Source organism: Mesoplodon densirostris, chromosome 2, assembly GCF_025265405.1.
Source record: "Mesoplodon densirostris isolate mMesDen1 chromosome 2, mMesDen1 primary haplotype, whole genome shotgun sequence".
Taxonomy (NCBI): Eukaryota; Metazoa; Chordata; class Mammalia; order Artiodactyla; family Ziphiidae; genus Mesoplodon; species Mesoplodon densirostris.
This window is the reverse complement of record NC_082662.1, coordinates 153,730,829-153,754,961: the sequence shown is the minus strand read 5'-3', so window position 1 is coordinate 153,754,961 and position 24,133 is coordinate 153,730,829. Positions and strand designations below refer to the sequence as shown.

The window sequence follows — 24,133 nt, the reverse complement described above, 5'->3', positions numbered from 1 at the left end:
CCCCACTGCCTTGCTCCAGAGACCCAAAGTTATAGACAGTGAGTCCCTGCATGACATTTAATTTGCCTGCAGTGGTGTTTCGAATGTTTTAGAAAAACCAACTATGAAGTGACTGTGTGTCTGTATTAATGTGGATATGTGAGATAAGGGGCTAGATGAGCCAGAGGGAAATATTCTTGGGAAGAATAGGAAGATACCAGAGAAGGGATGATAGTGGGCATGGCAGATTAGATTCATGATAGTAGAAGAGACATCAAAAATCATCTGGTTGAGTCTTCTGTTCTTGGGTAGGTGAAGTATCCTCATCCATATTTTATAGACAACACAGTTGATGTTCAGAGATGTTTCATTACTTGGTAAAGAAGTTAAACTTTGATTCTGCTAGCTTATAAATTTCAAAGGTCAAAGACTATATTTGCCTTGATCACTGTTGTATCTCCAGCACCTATTTCAATACCTAGCACAGGGTAGGTGCTCAATAAATGTTTGTTGAATGAACACCAAATACTTAGCTGCTGCTAGTAAAAATTCCTTCAAGGCTACTCTTTAAGATATTCTTCAGAGTATCTGATTAATCTGGTCCTAAAGTATTTACCTCAAAGATTATCAAATTTTTGATTCATAGGTACACAGTAGTAATGGGTAAAATAAGTGAATTTCAGTTTACTGAATTAGATTTATTAAATTATGTAGCACATTTTCATTGAGCATCTGTTATGTACCAGGCACTGGTCTAGGTAATGGGAAGATAGCAAGGAGCAAAACAATCCAAATCCCTGCCGTCATGGAACTTAACATTCTAAACAATTTAAAAAGTAAAATAAATAAGTAATATTAGTCATGTTAGTATTAAGTAATACATAGTGTGATAGAAAGGGGTACACTCTGAGGAGGCATGGGCAGTTTTGGTAGGAGGGCCTGAGGTTGTCATTTTATATAGGATAGGTATGAAAGGCCTCAAAGAGAAGTTGGCTTTTGAATAAAGACCTGAAGAAAGCTAGGAATTAAGACACATGGATATCTGGGCAACAAGCATTCTGAGAAGAATAGTACATGTGAAAGCCCTGAGGTAGGAATAGGTCTGCAGAGGTTGAGGAAGAGCGAAGAGGACAGTGTGGGTAGAGCTTAGCAACAAGAGAGCAATCTAGGAGATGGGGTGAGATCTGGGGACCCAGGTCATGGAGGGTCCTTGTGGGTCATGATGAGGCTTTGACTTTTACCTGGAGTGAGCTCGGAAGCCTTTAGAGAGCTTAGAAGAAGTCAATGCCATGAGTCAGCTTATGTTTTAACAGGGTCACACTGTTAAATGTTAAATGCAACATGCTGACTGCTGTGTTGAGAATAGACTGAAAGAGGCTCTAAGCCCAGTAACACATCGTGGTGGCTTAGCCCAGGGTGGTCAGAGAATGGGAGGAGAAGGAGTAAAATTCTGGATGAGTTTTGAAGGAAAGGGCTGATGGATTTCTTGATGGACCAGAAGTTGGATGTGAGAGACAGAGGGGAGTTAAGGGTGATTTGAAGGGTTTTGGCCTGAACAACTAGTAGAATGGCATTTTAACTAACTAAAATGGGGAAAATTGTAGGAGAAACAGACTTGTGAGGGGCATATCAGGAACTCAGTTTTAGACATGTGAAGTTTGAGATGGCTGTTGGACCTCCACGGAGGATCTGGAATAGGCAGCTGGACATATGACTCTGGAGTTCAGAGGAGAGGTTTGTGGTGAACCTTTATATTTCTGGGTTATTATAGTATATAGAAAAAGTTTCTATTATATATTTTTTGTTATTTTGTTTTATTGTTATTTATACATATTTTATATTTAGTATCACATTATTATTATAGCATATAGATGGCCATGAAAATTCGATGAGAACAAAGCCGATGTCATGTGTTCCATTAGTATGTGACCCAAATAGGTCTTTCTACTGGGGGGCCATTGATTAGTTTCAGAGCCACTAGCCCAAGCTAGCTGTATAGTGCACGTGCGCATCAAGTCTACAGGTGAGCCTGGGGAGAGTAGGGGGATGGATCAGCATCAGCCAGCCTCACTACTGGGAAAGCAGCCTCACTGGGGTGAGTCAGCATGTCATCATCCTTGCTGTGAAGGGTAGCACGTCCTGATTGCTTTGACAGATATGCAGATACAAGTCACCTGGAGAATGTCATTTCACCATGCTGACACCCCTCATCCATATGTTGAGTCATGGGCTGACATGTGCAGTTGAATTCATTTCTGATTTTTCTTAGGGTTCATTCATCTCAGGGTGAGACTTTGAGGTAGAGTTGACAAATGGGCCAGAGATAACATGGATCAGAGCATGCTTAGGACTGGTCGACACTGGATAGCTCATGAATCTGAGAAGACAGATGCTCCCAGCTTGTTGTCCTCTTCCTAGGAGTTCCAAGTGGATTGCACTACATTCAAAGCAATGTGGTGGGTGCAAAGAGGTAGAAGACTTAAAGAGTTTCCTGAAGGGACTTATTATCTGGTGGACTTACATCCACTGTGTAGTTCAAATAATAATGCAAGATGGAGGGTGCTAGAAGGCAAGGGCATGGTGAAGGAAATATGTGTCATGAGGAATGCAGAGAAGAAAGAAACTCCTGGGTACCATGGAGTCAGAAAAGGCTCATTCTCACAGCAGGTGAGGATTGAACCAGCCTTTGAGAAATGGAGGGACTTAAATAAGTAAAAGAAAGAGGGGGAAGGCTCCTCTTTGTGGTTGTGCAGGAAATACCTACACAACTTCATACAGCACCATATATATCCTAATCATGTGCCTTATGTGCCTAATCAGTGGCCCCAGAACAGACACTCCAGGAGGGAGGAAGAGCATGGACAAAAACAGGAGGTAGAATCAGCCATGATACGGTCCATCTACGTATGCAGCAAATATTGTGTGTCACCAGTGAACAGGCCACATTGACCATAGCGGAAGATTCATGACAAATATGTGTGATTGGTGCTACATTATGTAAGGCTTTGACTGTCAAGCTAAAGAGTTAGAACTTCACCATATTGGCAGTTATCAGCTGACTAGAAGTTCTTGGATAAGAGATTGAATGTTTTAAAAATGTGTTCTAGACAGATCTCTTGATAGACTGAAGGCAGGCTGGGGTCATGAGATGTCTGGTGGTGGTGAAGTGAAGGAAGAGAATAGGCTAGAAGGAGAATTGAGAGTGTTAAAACAATGTTGTTAGGGTTAACGGAAAGACACAGAACCATTTCCAAGCATGTACCACAGGCCTGACTGTACATTAACCAAATAGGTGCATGATAAGTGCTCACCATGTCCGTAGCTTTCTAATACATGTAGATGGGAGACAGGGAAAAAAATTGAACACATGGCTTCCTCCCTCAATCGCTCAAAGTCTAACTAAATATAAAATGCATGTCCACATTGCAAGTCAACTAGCCAATAAAAGAGGACAGAACTTAGATAAGCAGGAAGAGCTATGGTAAGGAAATTTAATAATTGTCAGTTCAGCTAGCATTTGTGGAGCTCCATAATGGCTTAAAACATGACCATATATTATCACACCTGATTCTCACTACAACCCTGTGAGATTGGTATTATCAACCCTATCTGCCAGGGAGGTAACGAAGATACTGAAAGGCTGAATGACCTATTAAGTCACCCAGTCTGGCAGTGGCAGGGCATGTCTCAAACTCTTGACTGCTGATTCCAGAAATGCTTTTTTTACTCCCATAATGCCTTGTGCTACATTTTGTGTATCTCCTTTACAGCCATGGAAGACCCTGCAGAAAGTGTAGGTAGGATTGTATACGTGTAAGGAGGGGAGGGGAACTTTCTCTACTACTAGCTCTGTTTTTCTCCACTACTGGCCAGAGTTTTTGCCTGTATCAAGCTTAGTCTCCCTACAATGCATAGGTAAGGGAGTATCTACTCACAGAACCAGCTTTGTCAGCTGTGGTGTGGGTCTTGCCCAACCCCGTCATGAGTGTATCCCCTCCTTAAAGGGCATATAAGACCCTGCTGAGCTAAGGCATCCAGTACAGGGCCTCTCTCACTGCCCAGGATGTCCCTGCCCTAATAGTGTCCTTGAGTAGCAGAGTCCCTACTCCTTTCTCCTGGATGAGTTAGGTCAACCAGAGCTCCACCACCTCTCCTTGGCACTGATCCATCAGAGCTGCCTCTGGCCCATTTCTATTATCAGGTAATGCTTGGCATATCCAAGGTGAGCTCCTCCGTTTCCTTCCCCTGAGAGTCTTTCACAATCATTTAGATCTTTTTGAAAGCCAGCTCTTGGCTTAGTAGAGGGCTGCTCTTTCAAGGAGTCAAGTTTCATTGTTGAACCTTCTCTGATGAGGAAGAGTAGTTATGTTAGAGTAGTTGGTAGGTATATTAGTTTGCTAGGGAAACCAAAATATACCACAGGCTATGTGGCTCAAACAATAGAAATATATTTTCCCACAGCTCCGGAGGCTGAAATTCCAAGATCAAGGTGTCAGCAGGTTTGGTTTCTCCTGAGACATCTTCCTTGGCTTGTTGATGGCCACCTTCTTGCCATGTCCTCATATGGTCTTTCCTCTGTGTGTGCATCCCTGGTGTTGCTTCATGTGTCTGTTATTTCTCCTCTTATGAAGACATCTGTCAGATTTAATTAAGGCCCACCCTAATGGCCTAATTTTAAGGTAATCACCACTTTAAAGGCCCTATCTCCAAGTATAGTCACATGCTAGGGTACTGGGAGCTAGGACTTCCACATATGAATTTTGGAGGGCACAAAGAAGCCCATAACAGTGGGGAAGCTCTTCCTTACTCCACACTTCATCCGTCTGTTGTCTCCACTCCCCGCAACCCCTTTTCTGGGAGTCCATTTAGGCTGTTTCCAGAGGATAAAAGGGTGGGATCTGAAGTGGTTGCTTAGAAACCCTACCTAATAAGTTCTTCCAGGACAAGGATCACTCCTTATATATTTTTTTCTGCCAGAGTTTAGCAGAGAGTAGACACAGAGCAGGTTCTCAAATGTTTGCTGGATGATGACATGATTACAGGACTTGTCTGAAGCAGTGGTATTTCTTCGGGTCCATAAACTTAGAAATGTCTGTTTAATCAAATGTAGTGCTTAATAGGCTGGTGTATAGATTTTTCAAATTATGAACTTTGAAAAAATCAAATTGCAATAAAATTATTTTAAATTAAAACCATACAGGTCTCATCTCGTCTTTCTTAGATGGGTGACATAAAGCAAAGGACAGTAGAGGCAAGTTGGAGAGTTCTTCCTCTTGCTCTGCCCCTCATGGGCTTTTGGACCTTGGGAAGTTACTCAGTCTCTCTCAAGACCTTTACCATGTGCAGAATGAGTGGATGGAATCTCAGGTGACAACTGGGTTTCACATTGCATGCAGTTTTCACCCAATGGATATGATTTCCTAGAGGATTCTGAGATCATGTCCAAACCCATCTTTGAAGAGTATCTTAAATGATTAGCCATGTCTACCAAATGCACAGGAGGGAGGAGAGGTGGTGTTAATGGAGATGTTTTCTGAGGTCACTCTGAGCAGTAAAGTTCTATGAATGTATGATTTGGGAGAAAGTACTTCAGAGACTTGCATCACCAAGAACATTTGCTTGCATTGTACTATTGATATGTAGGAGTGCTCATTGGCAGAGACTTCTGGTCAACCAAATGCTGGGTGAGTACATAGTATGTGACCTGATCTAAATTCAGGAAAAGAGGCACAGAGCGTAGGACTTCCATATGTAAATTTGTTAAATTGCATGGATGTAAAATGTGCAATTAAGAGAGTAATGAGAGTGGTTATCTCTAGGTGATGATTATGGGTAATTTTTGCTTTCCTGTTTCTGCTTTTTTGTACTTTTCAAATGTTCATGTATTACTTTCATAAGCAGAAGAACAAAATTTTATTTTAAAAAATCCTAGCAGGGTAAAAGAACAATGAAAAATTTCAAAGTTCAGTTCATTTCAACAAACACCCGTATCATTCAATAAATATTTATTTAACCTTTATAATATTACAAGCACTGTGAGGGTTACAAATAATTATGATTCAAGATGGAGAGCTGGTCACAGGATGAATGTTTCACAGAAGAGAAAGCTGTTGAACTAGGCCTCATGGGAAGAGTTAGCAATTGATAGAATATGGAAAGTAGATCTCTCTGTCAAAGCAAACAACACCTGTATCTGGAAAATGTAGTGTGTTATCAAGGAACTGTGAAAGGTCAGGTTTAGGTATGTGGGAGGGATCGTATCTGGGAGGGGGGTATGAGTCTAACAGACAGATTGGGCCCAGCTCGTTGCACTCATGGCCTCTAGTTGGTGAACAGAGTGTAGCCAGTGCAGAGTCCTGAACAGAGGAAGGCTGTAATAAAGCAGTGTGTTGGCTGCTGAGTGGGTTGGAGGGGAATCATCAGGCCAGCAGAGTAATTCAGCTATAAGGGAATGTCTAGGGATCCTAGTTTTTGAGAAAGACCTTTCAAGATGGTAGATACTTCTGTGAGCACCAGGCTTCTCCCCACTGTCCTTAATTATTACAAATTAGGGAGAATAAGGTTTAAGTTGTGTCACTAAAATGCTTATCCAGTGGGTGAGGCTAAAGGTTGCTAAACTTTTTGGAATTGTGATACAATAATTTCATTGTTTTAATGTCATGTCTTGTCAACCCACCTCTGCTTTCTCTGTCTAGCCTTCTTCCATCCCGTTATTGACATTTAGTTCGTATTCACTTTAGTTCTCAAGTGAGCTAAATTACTTCTCTATTAGGCAATTCATGTTTAGATCGTTAGAAATTTTCTGTAATGCTGTAAGCTAGAATCATGGGACTGTGTAAACATACTTTGAAGAAAGAAAAAAACCACCAAGAAGCTAGATGGTATGATGAGGGGTTGAGATGGTCTGTGTGTCCCTTAAGTAACTGGCCAGTGTCAGCAACCTTTGAACCCCATCCTAGGTGAAAAGCTCAACTGTCTTACTGCAAACGCATGTGTCAAGCTCTGATCACTGTGGGTGTCTCAGGAGCCTTCCATTTTCTTAGCTTCTTCAGCATTCCTCAGGAATGGAAGTACTCACTCTCAGGGCATACATGAGGCCAAGTCAGAGAGTAAATGTCCATAGCACTTACAGAGAGGAAGACAGGACTCTATTTCTAAAGGAGGAATCTGTATAACCAGATTATCTTTCCTCTATTAAAAATTTGAAATCCATTCTCCCAGGAGCTCATTGCTGGTGGCCTTCTTTGTAGTCTGATAGTCAATTCAAAAACATGTCACTTCTGCTTCTGGAAGATTCAAGCTTGATTGTGTGAACACTATCACGTGAATCATTTTTTATCATAGAAAAGGCTTTAGGTGGGGTATTGATGTCAAGATTAACTCAGAGAAAATTGGCTGCAGTTAGGGCTGAATGATAGTGATCATTCTAAAAACTCATTAAGAGTCTGAAAAATGAATATTTAGACTTTATCCTTGACCAAAACCCATCCATCCCAGAGTGAAACATGGTAGCTGGAGAATGGCAGCTCAGCAAGCCTGAAGTGTAGGCGGGCTTCTCTTTATGAACCAGGCTTGTTCTTGAAATTTTGTGTGTCAATCAGCTTTTTGTAAATGGAATCTTTTTTTTTATTATTATTAACTTACCCTGTAATTCCAGCAATGTTTAAGATTCATTCCTGATTGATCTTGAGTTGGCAGTTAACTGCGAACCTTCAGCTTTGGATTTTAGTGCTTCTTCCTCAGTTTCGTGCTTTGTCTTTGCTCCCTTTCTTTCACCAGCTACTTAAGGAGCAAATACTGTGTGTTAGGCACAGTAATAGGTGTTGGGGATATAAATAAGGATGACAGGTAAATAATTACCAAACGAGAGGTTAGTGTAATATACCAAGGAGTGCGGGGAGGCCCGTTAATTAGATCAGAGTCCCTTGGCCTGGGGCGGTGAGGGAAGGTATAGCTGTTGCCAGAGCTGAGTGCTCAAGGAGATGAAAATGTGAGGAGGAGCTTGCTTGGGTGATGGCCTCCCACCACCCCCCAAGATGGCCAGGATCAGAGGCATGGTGGACTTCGGTGTTGAGTGGTTCAGGTGTCAGGACAAGCAATCAGCAGTTGATGGTCTTTGCCTAGCCTTCTACGTGGAGTGAATTTTGGTGAAAAGTTGTTCACAACGTTTGCTTCCCTAATCATCAGGAGAGGTTATTTTACTATTTTTCTCTCAACTTTTCTGTCAAGTATACTTGTGGAGTTTGTACTATGAACTGCCTTATTCAGTCTGTAAGTTCAGTCTTTAAGACTGAAACCTTATTATTCATGAAGCAGGACACCCCCAAACAAGACTAAGAGAAAAAAGAACATGAATGTTTTAATTTCCAGTGGGAACTCTAATATTTGACTCAGCAACCTTATAAGAAATTACAAGTTTTCTGTGGCAAAGGACACCTTAGGTAATGTCAAAGGACAATTGATAGATTGAGAAAAATGACATAAAGCAAATTCTAATGTAACTGATATACAAAGAGCCCCAACAAATTTATAAGAAAAAGGATAACCACATTAAGAAAGAAAGAACAAAGGGTATGAGTAAGCAGTTCAAAGAAAAGGCAATCTAAATGGCTACTAAACACCTGAAATGATGCTGAGACCTCTGAAAGATGCAAAATAAAGTATTAAAGAAAACCCATTTTTCATCCATCAGATTGACCAACTTTTAAGGGTCATAACATCCAGTACCTGTGAGGATGTGGAGTAAGAGGCATTCATGAATTTTGATGGAGTATTTGGTGTATTGCTACAACCTTTAGGGGAATTAATACTGAAAATATGTATTGCCTTTGACCCTGTAAGCCCAATTGTTGAGACACGCACCTACTGAAATGAAAAGACCAGTCAATATGGGTATCATATGCAAGAGAGAGTATTCAGCCTTATTTTACAGCACCCAAAGCAAAAGCAAACAAACAGCAGTAGGGAGATCTGTGTGGACTGTCACATAGCTGTGGTTCTGTGTATGTCTGTGCCCATGTGGTGTGTGTATGGCGTGTTTTAATGAGTTTGATCTATGTGTTTGTCCTGGAGGGACATTCCTAACGTGTTTTACATAAGATAAGCAAGTTACAGAGTAATGTGTATAGTGTGATCCCATTAAAAGAATAAACAAATAGCAAAGGGCTATATGTTAGTTTGAATGTGCATGGAGATAGGAGGGGAGGTATACACATCAGGCCATGGACATGGTGTAAACACAGTGGGATGGGGTGGAGGTGAGGGGAAACTAAAGCTTTCTTTATACCTCTTTGTATTGTTTATTACTTATTCCTAAGGCACATTGCTCTTGTAATTTAAAATTTCACAAGTACTTAAATATTAAGAACTGATTAGGATGGTTTTTCTGTTCCCATCTGCTCCCGTCTGGCCATTCGGTTGTTCAAACCAGCTAGAAAACAGCTACATGATGCTAAGTGAGGTGAGCGTCCTTCCTCCTGCTGGGGACTTTAATATCATGCCTAGAACAGAGTGGTGTAATTGACACTACCCACTACACCTGTTTTATTTTAGCCTCTCCATTTTGAGGCCCTATCGTTCATTCATTCATTTATCAATTTCTTACCTTAGTTATAATTTAAAAATACACACACACACACACACACACACACACACACACACACACACACACACACACACACACACACACACACACACACACGTACATGCACAATTGCCTACTCTATGCCAGACTTTCCGCTTATACTGACTCTGAGCCCTGCTCACCTTCCAAGTGTTAGTGTTGTTTTTTCCAACTCTGACCTGATTCCTCTCAGGCCAGGCAGGCTAGCATCTTCTGGAATTGTCCTTAGGTAGCCAGAAGACCTGGCTGGAAGGAGCCTGGCTTGTCACCCTCAGCTGGGAGGTGCTCCTTGGAGGCCTACCCTCCAAGAGCAAACAAACCCAGCCTGACACCACATCACAGGGGCGCTTTCTCAGGCTCGGTGCCCAGGGCGGCCGAGTTGCCAGCCAGGTGCGTGATGCTCGGTTAATTAGGTGATTATATTGCTGTCCCGGCCCGGGCTGGGTGCTAATGAGTCTGGGCTGATGTGGAGACCTCTGGCCGAGAATGGACGTCCTCTGCAGAGAGCTCTCATGTTTCAGGTCCCAGGATGACTTTTCTTTTGAGAACGTCTTATAGGACCCCTCAGGCCCTCAGACCCTATTTCCCTCTCTGAGTGTCTTTTTTTTGTTGTTGTTGTTGTATCATTTGTTTGGCCTTGGTTGGTTGCACTTTCCAGTCTCCCTGACTGCATCTTAGGCTGCCTGAGGTCCAGGACTGTCTCGAACAATTTACTCCCCCAGCATAGTGCTTTGGGCATACGTAGTGCTCAGTAAGCCCAGAGATACCTGGAGTGTGTGAGGATTCCGGGGAGTCCCTGGAGCTGTATTCCCAGGGACCTGTGGCAGCAGGCAGGGCAGCAGGGAAGGATCTTTCATCGCGGGACCTCCTGCTGGCCCCTCATCTGGATGCTGCCCGTCAGAGTGAAGGGAACCCCCGAGCAGCTGAGGGGAAGAGGGAACACGCCCCCGAACCTGCACTCCAAGGGAAGAGGAGAAGGAGAAGCTCGCTCCTCGGCTTCCAGGGAACATGCCGAAAGCTCACCTGTTAAAATGCCTATTTTCCTGTCTCTCGTTGCAAGCTGAAGGGAAAGTTGAGGAACCCTTGGTTTGACCACTTTTTCTGATGGATGGCTCTGGCTGGGCCCCAGGGAAGCCACACGATCAACACGGCCTTTCTGAGGGCCTCCTGTCTGGCTCCACAAGCCCAGGGAGATGAGATTCAGCCCAGGCTTCGTGTAGTGACAGGAATACTGCTCCATGGATCTCAAGACCCCACCCACCAGAACTCAGATAGATGTAAAGAGCAGCAAGTCTGTCTGGGAGTCCTGAGGAAAGAACTCATCCCTGTGTAGCCCCACGGACTTCAGACCCAACTAGAGCCACCTTGAACTGAATGAGCTGATGCAATGTTGGTAGCTACACAGTCTCTGCCTGAGATGTCTTTTCTCAGCCTCTCTCCACCCTGCAGCTAACACATGGACATCACTGAGGAATATCAACAGCAGGGGGTTAACCTGTTTCACGGCACCAAAAGAGCAAGTTTGTGCATTTCCCCTTTTCTCTTATACCTACGTTTCCAGAGGAGCAAATTATAGACGGTATAGTGTAACCCAAGAATACAGGTTTGGGAATAGGGGAACTAGTTTCTATTCCAAGCACTGTCACTGGCTTTCTGTGTCACCTTGGTAGGAGGCAGGGTAGAAGGAGACTTGTGCTGGGATCGGCTGTCCCCCAAGGAGCTTATGTCTCTCTCTCAGGGAGGCTGGAGGGTCAGGTCAGGAACACCTATCTTTACAGATGTGAACTTTGTTTAATATTTAATTTTTCAAGAACTAATAATAGTAGTTCATATAACCTACTTCCCTTGTTTGATTTGTGTGGCCCATTTTTACAAAGTTATTCCGTCAGAGGGATTTCATTTATAAAGTTCCTTACTGCTGAGACTCTGCATGCCCTGGTTATGAACCATGTATGTCAATGCTGTGGAAATGAAATTTGTACCCCCTGGACCCATGAAGATGGATTTGATTCTGGGCTGAATAGAATTATAGCCTGTGTGAGTCAAATATGTTTCTAGAGGATGTGCTGTCTTGAGGGTGCTTGAAGGAAACAAAGACATTCAAGACACAGTCCTGCTTCTTAAAGAATGTACAGTCCGGCCAATAATTCTATAAAGCTTCTAGGAGTCACATGTACAGTATCCTAGCCTTTAGAGTTTGAAGACTTCATAATTGCTGTTATCAGTTACTCTTTGCTGAGCACTGAGATATAGAGCATATAGATTAGATTGGGGTTTCTGGAAAACAACTCTGCCCTGGAGGATTGTGTGCAGAGTGTTGATCGGGGTGTGCTTTTGGGAGATACACCTGAGGAAGTGAGGAGACCAAAGTCGGACAGAGGAGAGGCTGACCCACACCAGCTGAGCTAGGTGCCCCTTCAGAGGTACAGGGCAATGCCCAGTGAGGGATGCAGCTGTGAGCTGTCAGAGACAGATGGTCCCAGCAGCTGTGGGATGGGCTTGTGCTCTCCAAGGAAGAGAGCTGGCTAGAAGTAGAACACATGGCATCCCCTTATCACATGCTTTCTGCGTGCCATGCCATGCCTTGAGCTGAGTGTTTTAGCTGCATTATTCCTAGTCCAACCGGTTTAGAGATGAGGCAGTTGAGGGGCAGAGAAGCTAAGTAACGTACCTAAGATCCCACAGCTAATACATGGGGGGGGTGGGGGGTGTTAACTATCACACTATATTTCTCATTTAATCTTCCCAGCACTGCTTCATGAGAGAGATTATCACCCACATTATTCAAGTTGAGAAGCTGAGGCACTAAGTGTTTAAATGACTTGCGCACTGTCACAGAACTGATGAGAGGTGAGGCTAGTGTTTTCCCATTACACTATAGCATCTCACAGGAATAACCTGTCCAGTGAGAGACACCCCGTTCTGGCTGGAATAGCACACAGCCCTTGGGTAACATATGGACCACCAGTTCTCCCCACCTCCATTTCTGTGGACAGAATTGTGCCCTTTGTTGTGGGTAAAGGAGCATGGTCTTTGAAGTCAGGCAGAGGTAAGTTGGAACCCCAGTCTTTGTTTTATGACCTGCAGGCTCCTTGACTTCTCTGGGCTCAGTGTCCCCATCCATAAAAATGGGAGGTGCAGTGATGATTTCATTGGGTTGTTAATGCGGATTAGAAGGAATCCGATGGGAGAAATCTCTGCATATTCTCCCCTAGTCCCCCTCTCCCCCTCCAAAAAAAGGGTTCAGGGCTTCACAGGGGTTTTCAGAGGGTGGATACCTTGAACATAGTGGTGGTTTATTGATTCATCTTTTTCTCACCTTCTTTCTTCTCTCACGCGGAGACAAAGCGAGACTAAGTCTTCCATGCACTTCGCTCAGAATTCTAACACTAGCCTGTTAGTCTAATCATAACACAGTTCTTCTTGGAAACAAACATAGCAACAGCAATTATATCTTACTTTTAATGTCTAATTGGCTGTAAACTCACTTTCCCGGAGTTATTTCCATCGAGCATATGGAGCACTGTGCGTTTTGCTTATCTCAGTGTCCTCCTGCAGCCCCTGTCTTGCCTTTATTAGGGAAGCCAGTCGGATGTGCGTTTGCCTTGTGGGTGCCCTGGAAGCTCCAGCCATTCCCAGCAAAGGGCCGAGATGCTCTCGAGGGCCTTCTGCTCCTCACTACCCCTTTGCTCTCACCCCCTGAGCCCCTTGAATCTTCACGCAAGCTCCGCTGCTCTTCTCCCTCTCCATTTGGCCTCCCGCCCTGGCTTCTGGAGTAATCCATCCCTGGTCTCCGAGCCCTGTCTCCTTAGGCCCTCCTCTGCTTCCACCCCTGCAGCATGGTGGGCTCTCTCCCTCTCCTCTTAAGCCACTCATCCTTTCTCACAGTGAGTTCTGCAGGGCAGCAGAGCCCTCCTAGCCAGGCTGTGAGCTGGGCTGCAGAGGAGCAAACCCACGTGGCTGTGTCTTCACCGCCTCTTGGGACGGATCACTGACCTTGGGAAGAACCGACCTTTCCAGGAGTGCACCTGGGGGCCAGAGCCTGTGTGGGGAGCCACTTCTATAAGCTTTCCCCTCACTGTGCTTTTCCAACTGGCTGAAGCTGAAATCTTTCTGCAGGGCTCAGGCCTCAGCGTAGGTGTGTCTAATGCCTGGTCATCCTGGGGAGGGGGTGGGGGAGGTGCTGGACCTGTTGCTGTGGCAACATGCTGCTGAGATCATGAACCCATTTCATTCCCAGGAGATGAATTTCTCCTTCTCACCCACCCTCTTTCTCCTCCCTCTCCATCTCTCCCCACACCCTTCTGTCATCTTCCCTCCTCCCCACTCAACCTCAGACTTTCTCCTTCCTCAGATCTGTCTTTTGCACTCCTGGATACAACAGCATAGCAACTGAGGCTACCATGGCAGACTTATTTTTTTCCCTAGACCATTAGTTCTCAAGCTTTAGCAGGCATCACCTGAAGAGCTTGTTAAAACACAGATGGCAGAGTGCTGAGCTTCATCCCGAGAGTTCTGATCCGAAGGTCTCTACTGGTACCTTCGGATCAGTGCATTTCCAACAAGGCCCCCAAAGCTGCTGATGCTGGGGGACCAGGGACCGCCTTTGAGAACCACTGTTCTAGACTGTGTTCGTCCAATTTGAACTAGTTATGGCTGGAATATTCCTTTACATTTCGATTCTAAAGGATTTGATTAGCTCATTCACCCTTTCGTGCAACAGATGTTAATTGAGCAGTATTCAGGGTACTATAGCAGGTACGCTATACAACGAAACACAAAACCCTGTCCTCCAAGATTTCACAGGTTTGTACAGGGGACTGACAAGTAAATAATCATTGTTTGGTGTGATAAATATTATAATCACCTGTAAATGATAAGAGGCTTAGAAGTAGACACTAATCTCCTTGCACAAGGCAAGCAAAATATTTAGATGAGATGGTAAAACAATGAAATTAGAACACTTCCTAACACCATACACAAAAATAAACTCAAAATGGATTAAAGACCTAAATGTAAGGCCAGACACTATAAAACTCTTAGAGGAAAACATAGGCAACACACTCTATGACATAAGTCACAGCAAGATCCTTTTTGACCCACCTCCTAGAGAAATGGAAATAAAAACAAAAATAAACAAATGGGACCTAATGGAAATTAAAAGCTTTTGCACAGCAAAGGAAACCATAAACAAGACAACCCTCAGAATGGGAGAAAATATTTGCAAATGGAGCAACTGAACAAAGGATTAATCTCCAAAATTTACAAGCAGCTCATGCAGCTCAATATCAAAAAAACAAATAACCCAATCCAAAAATGGGCAGAAGACCTAAATAGATATTTCTCCAAAGAAGACATACAGATTGCCAACAAACACGTGAAAGGATGCTCAACATCACTAATCATTGGAGAAATGCAGATCAAAACCACAATGAGATATCACCTCCCACTGGTCAGAATGGCCATCATCAAAAAACCTACAAACAATAAATGCTGGAGAGGGTGTGGAGAAGAGGGAACACTCTTGCACTGTTGGTGGGAATGTAAATTGATACAGTCACTATGGATAACAGTATGGTGGTTTTTTAAAAAACTAAAAATAGAACTACCATATGACCCAGCAATCCCACTACTGGGCATATACCCTGAGAAAACCATAATTCAAAAAAAGACATGTACCACAATGTTCACTGCAGCACTATTTACAGTATCCAGGACATGGAAGCAACCTAAGTGTCCACTGACAGATGAATGGATAAAGAAGATGTGGCACATATATACAATGGAATATTACTCAGCCATGAAAAGAAATGAAATTGAGTTATTTGTAGTGAGGTGGATGGACCTAGGGTCTGTCCTACAGAGTGAAGTAAGTCAGAAAGAGAAAAACAAATACCATATGCTAACACATTTTTGTGAAATCTAAAAAAGAAAAAAAGAAAAACGAAAAGCTTCTGAAGAACCTAGGGACAGGACAGGAATAAAGACGCAGACGTAGTGAATGGAGTTGAGGACACAGTGCGGGGGAAGGGTAAGCTGGGACAAAGTGTGAGAGTAACACTGACATATATGCACTACCAAATGTAAAATAGATAGCTAGTGGGAAGCAGCTGCATAGCACAGGGAGATCAGCTCAGTGCTTTGTGACCACCTAGAGGGGTGGGATAGGGAGGGTGAGAGGGAGACACAAGAGGGAGGGGATATGGGGATATATGTATACATATAGCTGATTCACTTTGTTATGCAGCAGAAACTAACACAACAAGATGAAGCAATTATACTCCAATAAAGATGTTAAAAAAATAATAGTGCTTCATCCATTCTTTTTTTCCCCCTTTTTCAAGGGTTAAAGGGAACTGAGCTTAACCTATTTAAATAATATTAATATGTAATGTGTGTGGAGCATTTTCTATATTTCAGTTCTCAGACTGCTGGCTGTAGTCCTAGTCCTGTCACTTACTGTCTGTGCAACCTCAGGCAGGTTAGCTAACCACTCTGTGCCTCAGTTTCCTCATTGGAGAAAAAGGCTATGGTACTACTATCAGGTTTAAAGCATTCTTGAAAAGATTAAATGTGCAAATGTGGGCAAAATGTACATAGTAATTTCTCCAAAAAGTGTTGACTTTTATTGATATTGTGTGACCTCATGTTGAATATCAGGAGAGTTTGCCTAGAGAAGTTTATACTCTTCAGACTAGATAAATCACCAGGGTTTAGCCAAGAGAATGGTTTGGGGCTGGCTCTGAATGTGAGAGTTAGAGGATCTCCGAACAAGTCCAAAAAGCCCCTGGGGCACCAGAGGGCCCTGGCTGGGTGATCAGGGCCTCATTTCATCCAGATGGAGTATAACAAAGGCCTTGAAGGATGGCCAGGATTTTTGACAAAGCATTTCTTATTTCTGAGAGGATGAGTGGCGGTTTTAGATGGAGGCTTAAAAGAATTCCCAGCTGAAAGAACATATGTATATGTATAACTGATTTACTTTGTTATAAAGCAGAAACTAACACACCATTGTAAAGCAATTATTCTCTAATAAAGATGTTAAAAAAGAACATCTCTACCTCGCAAAGCTTAAGAGGACAGAACACAGAGCCCTCCGGCTGGGATCTAGAAAGTTTCAAGTTTACCTTTGACATTGAGAGAACCAGGGTCACCTTCCCTGAGACATACTTTCTTCCCCATCACCTTCGTGCCCAGAGGCCACAGCAAAGAGGCTGCATTTTTTGCTGCTTTCCCAAAGGGACTGCTCTCTCCCCTCTTGGTTACCTCCCCCTACTCCACCCCACACTGTCTGCTGAGAGATGAGTTTCACTATTCTAGTTCCGAGATTAGGGAGAGTTCCCCTAATCTCTGCCTGGGGCCCTGCAGGAACCACTGTCCACACTGTATTGAGAATCAAGTCTATTTTCTGCCTCCCTCAAACCCAGCTTTACAGCTGAAACTGTAGCTGGATGAAGTGGCAGAAGCTACCAGTTTTGTTTTTAGTTCTTTCCTGAGCTCATCAGAGATGAGTGATAAAGCCTTTCATCTTCCAGAGAGGATTAGAGGATGAAGTCCTTCGGTAGCAAAATACACCTGGGAAGGGCTTACTAAGTGATAATTCCTGATAAACCCCCTCTAATCATCCAGTGACTCTGCCCTCTTAGTGATAAAAGAAACCTCTAGGCATTTAATTAACTCTTTAAGAAATCTTTTCTCATCACCTTTTCTTTCTTTTGCTTGTCTTAGATTTAATCAGAGCCATACATTCAGCTTATTAACTTATTCATTTATCTATTCACTCAATGAACACTTGCTGAGCACCTGCTGAGAGCTAACTTGGGTTCTGGGGCAGATAGAAAAATAAGACCTCCTCCTTGTTTTTGTGGGGTGTCAAGTCTTGTAGAGAAAGACATAACAGCAAGCCATGATTACAGTAGAGTTGAGTGGCGTGGTAGCCATAAGTGCAGAGGGTGAAGAGAGCAACCAACTCTGGGAAGGCTTCCTGGAAGAAGTAACCTTTAATCAGGGCCTGCGTAGAGGATTTCCAGGTGAAAGAGGCAGAGAAGGTATCCTAGGAAGTGGGAACAACATGAGCAGAAGCGTACAGCTGTGAAAGAACATGGCATGAAGTGGGGTGTGGCCACTCGACTTGCTATACGAGGAGGCGGGGGCTGTGAGGTGAGCCAGAGAGGTTGGGCTGGGGTCGCACGTGGTAGGGGATTTGGCAAGGGCAGCCTTTGGAGGGTTTTAAGCAGAAGAGAGACAAGGTGAGAGATGCTGGTGAGAAATGACATCTTTCCCCTGCTCTGAAGACTGAAGCCAACCGTGGCTGGGAATCACTCGTCCCACTTTACAAGATCACCCTGGCAACAGAGTGACTGTTGCACTACTAGCCAGGGAACTTGCTATGACAAGTTCTTCCAATCTTATCAGACATCGAGGGCAGAGAAGAAACCACTGCGTTAAGGTGTAGACATCAAAGGAGTTGAAACGACATAACATTCAGATGGGATTGCAGTATGCAATTGGTCAGAAACTATTTCTTCTGCTGGCACTGCTATTGTAAATACCTGCGCCCATAACTCTGTTCTCAGATATGTTCCATGTTAAAACAACATTTTTATTTCTGTCTCTCTCCCCCTTTCCCACCATACAAGAGGCAACACAATGTCATGTCTTAAGAGGAAGTCAGACATGGGTTTGGATTTGGGTTCTGTAACGTACTGACTATGGGGCCTTGAGCAAGTCCTCAGGTTTTCTGAGCCTGGATTTTGTTGTTATTTGTTTTTAACATGTGAAATTACAGTTGCACCTCTCTTACACATGGTTGTTATGCGCCTGGCTCATTGTTCAGCGTAGACTAGATGCTTAACGAATGGAAACCATGATTCTTTCTCCTTCTCAATTACACCGGAGCCTTAGGGTATAAGTCAAAGGAAAATGTGGAGATAAAAATGTTTTAATCAGGTCTTCTTAGTACTTCCAGAAATAGGTCTGACTGGCTCCGTGTTGGATTTGCCATCCAACAGTTTATATGCAGTCCTGTATTAGTCACCCATCGTGGTGGCTCTCAGTACATTCCACCCTAAGGAACAGGAATGGAAGTTGTACAAAGAATGGGAAAGGCCAAAAGAGATTTTTCTTTCCAATGGTTCCCAGATTGGGGAAGCAGTGAACATTATTACTTTATTATCTGTATTTTGTTTCAACTTTGTTATGCCCCCAAACCAATGGGAGAGCTCAGTTGGGGCATGCACTCTGTGTATCTTAGGGGAAAGAAGGAGAACCAAGGTGAATTACTAGGAGGGCAGCAGCAGAGTGAACAAGTCAGGAGAAATCAGGAGATGAGAAAAGAGAAGGTTTTGAGGGAGTGGTAGAATTGCAACCAGAGAATTCGAGTCCATGAGATAGAGGAGAAGCACAGTGAGGAATCTGGGTCTGAGTGGGAAGGGACCCCACATCTGTTGTCTGATGTAGGCACCTACTCAGGCGAGGAATTCCCTCTTCAGTGTCCCTGACAGATGGTCGTCTGGCACAGTGATTCCCATTTTTTTTCACATCATGGAACAAATAGAAAATAACATTTGTCTAACGCTGGGGTGAGTGGACAAAGCTGTTCACAAGTGGAGGTGACTGCCTTGGGGACTCTGGCTGAGCCAGGCTCTGCCAGCGGCCGTGAGAGTTGAGTGGAGTGATGTTTTGGGCACTTGTGTTTCTCCAAGCCCGGTGTGCTTAGAGAAACTCTGATCCAGCAGGACCAGAGTGAAGAGCCTCACCCAGGTACTCTCAGACCCTCAGGTGATAAATAGGCATGTGGGACTGGGCGTTTCATTATCACCAATTGTCAGTACCAGTGCAGATTAATTGAGCATGTTTTCTTGAAATCTGAAGATATAAAGACTTCAAAGCCCTGGTTTCTTGCTTTCAAGCTGTTCTTACCAAGGAGTAAGAGTGGCTCCTGTGGCCACAAAATAAATGAAACTAACTGGCCTGGGGCTTCTTCAGGGAACCAGCTGCACTTACCAGCCTTACCTAGTGTTTGACACGCAATCGTTAATTAAAACGGGGCTGTTCAGTGATAAATTAATTCACCTGCTCTTTGTGGAGAGAATGAAAGCCAAGAAAAATGATGACCTGAAGCTCTTTTCTTGAGTGTCTGCTCTTATATGCTGTGCTGAGTATTTGAGTTAGCTAAGTGTTCTTGCTCTATGTCAACAGAGATGCCATTTTACAAGTGATATATTTATTTCCAGAGAAGGAAACTCATGCAGGCCTGTGAAGCAGAAGAATGGTAGTGGTGTTAACAATCTCCTGGTCGTCAACAACGTTACTGAGAATCTCTTGTTTGTAGAATATTCTAGGCACTAGAGAGTGAACAGAGAAATAAAAGATGCAGTTCTGTCTTTAAGAACCAGTCAACCCTGATGGAAAGGGAGGACCAATATGTGAAAGAGACAGAATACATCTAAAGAGGGCCTGTAAATAAGTACAAATAAAAACCCAAGTGCAGCACTTAATGTTTTGGTTTCAATTATAGGCATTTATACTCATGACTTCTAAGCCTTCTTACGGATACCAAGGCCCTTAAGGACTGTTTTCCTTTCTCATTCATCTTGTACAGAGTACACACTCAAAAATGTTGAATGAATATATATGCTGCTATGGGGTACGCCTAGGCGCTGGGAAATTCTGGAGAGAAGCAGAGTGATACCCCTTGGGGAAGCGCTCCAGAGACTGAGCAGTGTTCTCCAGTATGAGGGAACTCATGGCTTGGCACAGAGAGGAGAGGGTAGAAGGAAGGAAGAGCTCTTGGGGAGTAAGCAAATCCAAACATTTAGACCACCATTCAGGGTCCTCCAGGACCTGCTCCTCTTCATCTTGCCTTCCTCGCTACTGCCCACAGCCACTCTTTGTGGCCTCATCATTCCCACTTCCTTCCCTCTCTTGGACTCTCTTCCTCCATTGATGGGCCAATCTACATCCTACTCCTACTTCAAGTCCAGGTGAAGGCACAGCCCCAGGAAACCTTCCAGGATATCTCTAGCCTCACTCCTTTCTTTATGAAATCAGATAGCCATGTTCATAGCTCCGTGCTCCAAACCTTCAGAAGAAGTAAGACACATCGCCGTGGTCTTCACCTTCAGGTAACTTCCAAGGGAAAGCATGAAGCTAGACTACTACATACAAAATAACCAGAGAGAGCAGGGCCATACATATTTATCAGTACTAAATGATATGGTAGAGAATACAAGGGCTATACAGAGTAGCCTGGGGATCAGAAGTCCTAGTTCTGCTTCTGTAATCAACTAGTGGAGTATCTTTCAGCAGTCACTTAACGTTTGACCCTTGGTTCTTCATCCATAAAATGAGGGGTTTGCGCAAGATGCTGTGATTCCTCCTAGCTCTGTATACTGCAAGATGATGAAAGTTACAGTATTCATGTTAGATGAATGGGAAATAGTGATTGGTTAGCTGGAGGGGACCGGGGACTCATGGAAATGCAGTAAATGATGGTAACCAGAAGGACTGACCCCCAAGGACTGTAGGATAGAGCCGAGAACCAGCTGGGGACTGGTTGAAGATCTGGTGTCATCAGCACAGTCTTTCTAGAATACAGTGGACCCTACACAAAGCTCTCACAGGGCAGAGGATCTGTCAAGCCTTGTGCACCCTTTGTCCCTGGCCCTCAAAGGAAGGGTCTTTTGAGACTCGTGTCTTCTCTCATTCTCTGAGCTCTTTCTGGTGCTTGACTTTCTTGCAAAAATACATTCAGTCTCTAGTCAGCCTGCCGTGTAGAAGGGTGATGTGTGTTAGCTGATCATCATAGGAAGCATCCTCTTTAAGTGGCCTACTTTGGCCAGCGGGCATATGGCAGCATCAGAACAACACACTCGCCTTTTCCCAGAGCAGTGCAGCATCCTGGCCTGGATGGCTCACTGTATGGTCAACTGTCCGGCTTCCCAGTGGCCCCAGGAACGTCAGCCTCCTCAGCACCCTGCTGCAGTCGCTGGGCAGGAGGACCTCCTCTTTGGCTTTTTTTTCCCCCTATATGTTTTCTCTGACCATGAAAACAAACAAAACAAAAACCACTTAGTTACTGCAGAAAAGTTGCAAAGTATAGGAAAAGTATAAAAAGATTTTTAAACAAAATCACTAATTTCTACCCACCCCCAGTTATCATAAAATCCACATATGACCCTGAACCATATAAATAACCTATACAGTTTTATTTGGGGAAAATTTTAAACCCTCTATTGTAGAAAATTTCAAGCATATACACAAGTAGAGAGAATAGAATATTGAGCCTCTGTGTAACCCAAACCCAGCTTCAACAGTTAAAAGATCTTGAAAGGATCTCTCATCTCCATTTTGGGCTTCCGGGCCAGGGCTCAGAAAGGGAGGTGACATAACAATGATATTGGAATAATTGGGATATTGGACTTATTAGGATTTAACCAAAGAGTTTTTAGGCACAGCAGGGCTCCGAGCTCCGTGGGTTTTGAGGCTCTCACTTGCGTGGACAACGTCATGGCAGCCTTTCTGGTCAGATGTGGCACTGCTCATCCTCCCTCACTTTGACATTTATTCTTGAGTCTTCTTCCCAGGCATGTGGATGGATTTTCATGGACACGTCAACCCCTGTCTGCCCAGCACCAGTGGTGATCACCGCCCACGTCCAAAATGAGGCAGTGCTTACTGGTCCATGATGCTGAGCAGAGCTCCCAAGGGTGGTCTCATTGGAATCATGCCACTGCCTGTGGACCAGGGTGGGAGAGCTGTTATTTTCTGCTTCTCCTCTTTGGCTGACTGGTCCTGCTCTGTTTTTCCACTAGTCAGAGAAGGGGAAGAATAGGTGGTGAAATGCCCAATAGGAAGTCCTCCTGGAGGTGCTTTGCATATGGGCTGAGGTACTGCTGCATCAGGGACGGTCACTGGCAGTCCAGGCAAGTGGAGCAAGTGGCTGCTGGCCATCAAGTCCGGGAGGGTTTGGGAGGACCAGAATGCGTGGAGAGTCTTGATTACTTGTCACAGGCCCCTGGCTAAGCCAGATGCTGCCTTTGGAGCCTGTTTGTGTGGGGAGACTTAGCATATTCATTAGATATGCTCAGGGATCTGAGACAGAATGAAATGCCCTGCCTCCAGGACTGACAGGTTCTGCGTCCTTGCTGGGTGGCAGCAGGTGGCTGTGTTGCACTCGGGGCTCTCTGTCCTCACTCTTTTCACCTGCTCCCCCCACCCTTCTTTCTTGCCTGGGGACTGGGAAGACAGCTTTCATGTTCTGGCTGCCAGATCCTAGTGTTGGCTTTCTTCTTTATTGTGGTTCTCCCCTAGAAGGTGGTGACAGTATGGGTAGGATTGCTTTTAAGAGATTTGGAACCCAACGAGATAGGGAGAGTCAAGTGTCCTCAAGAAGTTGACCCACTGTGGTTCTAGATTGGGACCCCTTCACTTTGCTCGCCTGGACCTTGGTTTCCTCTTCTACCAACTGATGGGTTGGATAGTGTGTTCTCATAATCTTCCAAGACTGTGGCTAGCATTCCTGGTATACAAGAAACCAGATTGCATGATCCACAAGCTTTACTTGCTCAGTGGTTGTATGGTATGCTGGGTGGGCATTGTGTCCTTTCGCTAAAATGTGGGTGTGGTCAAAGGGCAGTGACTCTGCCCTTAGAAACACCATCCACCATCTATCTGTGTGACTCAGGGGCAGGATGTTACCTGCATTGTAAGGCTGGTCAAAACCCTGAGGAGAAAGGGATTTAATGCCTTAAGTCAGATTCCCTATAAACTGTCTCTGGGACAGAGATTTTTGTGGCAATGATTTATCTATGGACTGCTTTCGGGAGAAACCTGTACCGATAGGAGGGAAGTAGAATAAGTCAGGAGAAAATACTAGGCAAAGGTGTGGTTGCAGACGTTTTAGCCTCAGTCTTATCCCCCAGGCGGCTCCACAGTGAGTTGCAGCACAGAAGTTGTCCCATGCAGAGGTGGAGGGGCTGGGCCCTTGACACCCCTGCATCAGTGAGTTATTGGTTCCAGGTCACTGCCCCCCGTGGACAGGCATAAACTCCCAGATGAGGAGGGTCTGTCAGCCAGGGGCCAACATCTCAGGAGGATCCAGGTGTGAGCCATTAGCAGCCAACACCCAGAGCTGCTGGTGGGAGGGGGGTGGGTACACTTGCTGGTAAAGGAGACCTGATGGAGGCAGCACAGAATCTGCCACATCCAGGCTGCTGAGAGCCGGACAGGGAGTGGGGCTAGGAGGCAAGGCATGAGGGGGCTATTCTGAGTATAAGTCCCTGAGCAAAGAGGGAATGGGGATGGCTCAGGACATGCCGGGAAATGCTCAGATGTGATTTTCCAATTAGGCCAACGTAACTGATGGTTATAGAAGTCAGGAGAACGTTACATTTGAGGGAAGGGAGATGGTGCCTAGGAAGGGGTGTGAGGGAAGCCCTGGGGTTATCTGGGTGCTGGCTGCACGGTTATGTACGCTTTGAAAAAATCCATTAAGAGTGCGCTTACGATTCATGTATGTTTCAGTACAAC

The 24,133-nt window shown here is 44.4% G+C and overlaps 1 protein-coding gene across 3 annotated transcripts in view; it reads left to right on the top strand.

The window, feature by feature from the left end:
- The window catches only part of CACNA1E (calcium voltage-gated channel subunit alpha1 E), a 300,372-nt gene that overhangs the window by 127,561 nt on the left and 148,678 nt on the right, over window positions 1–24,133 (top strand). The gene's annotated exons all lie outside the window — the stretch shown is intronic.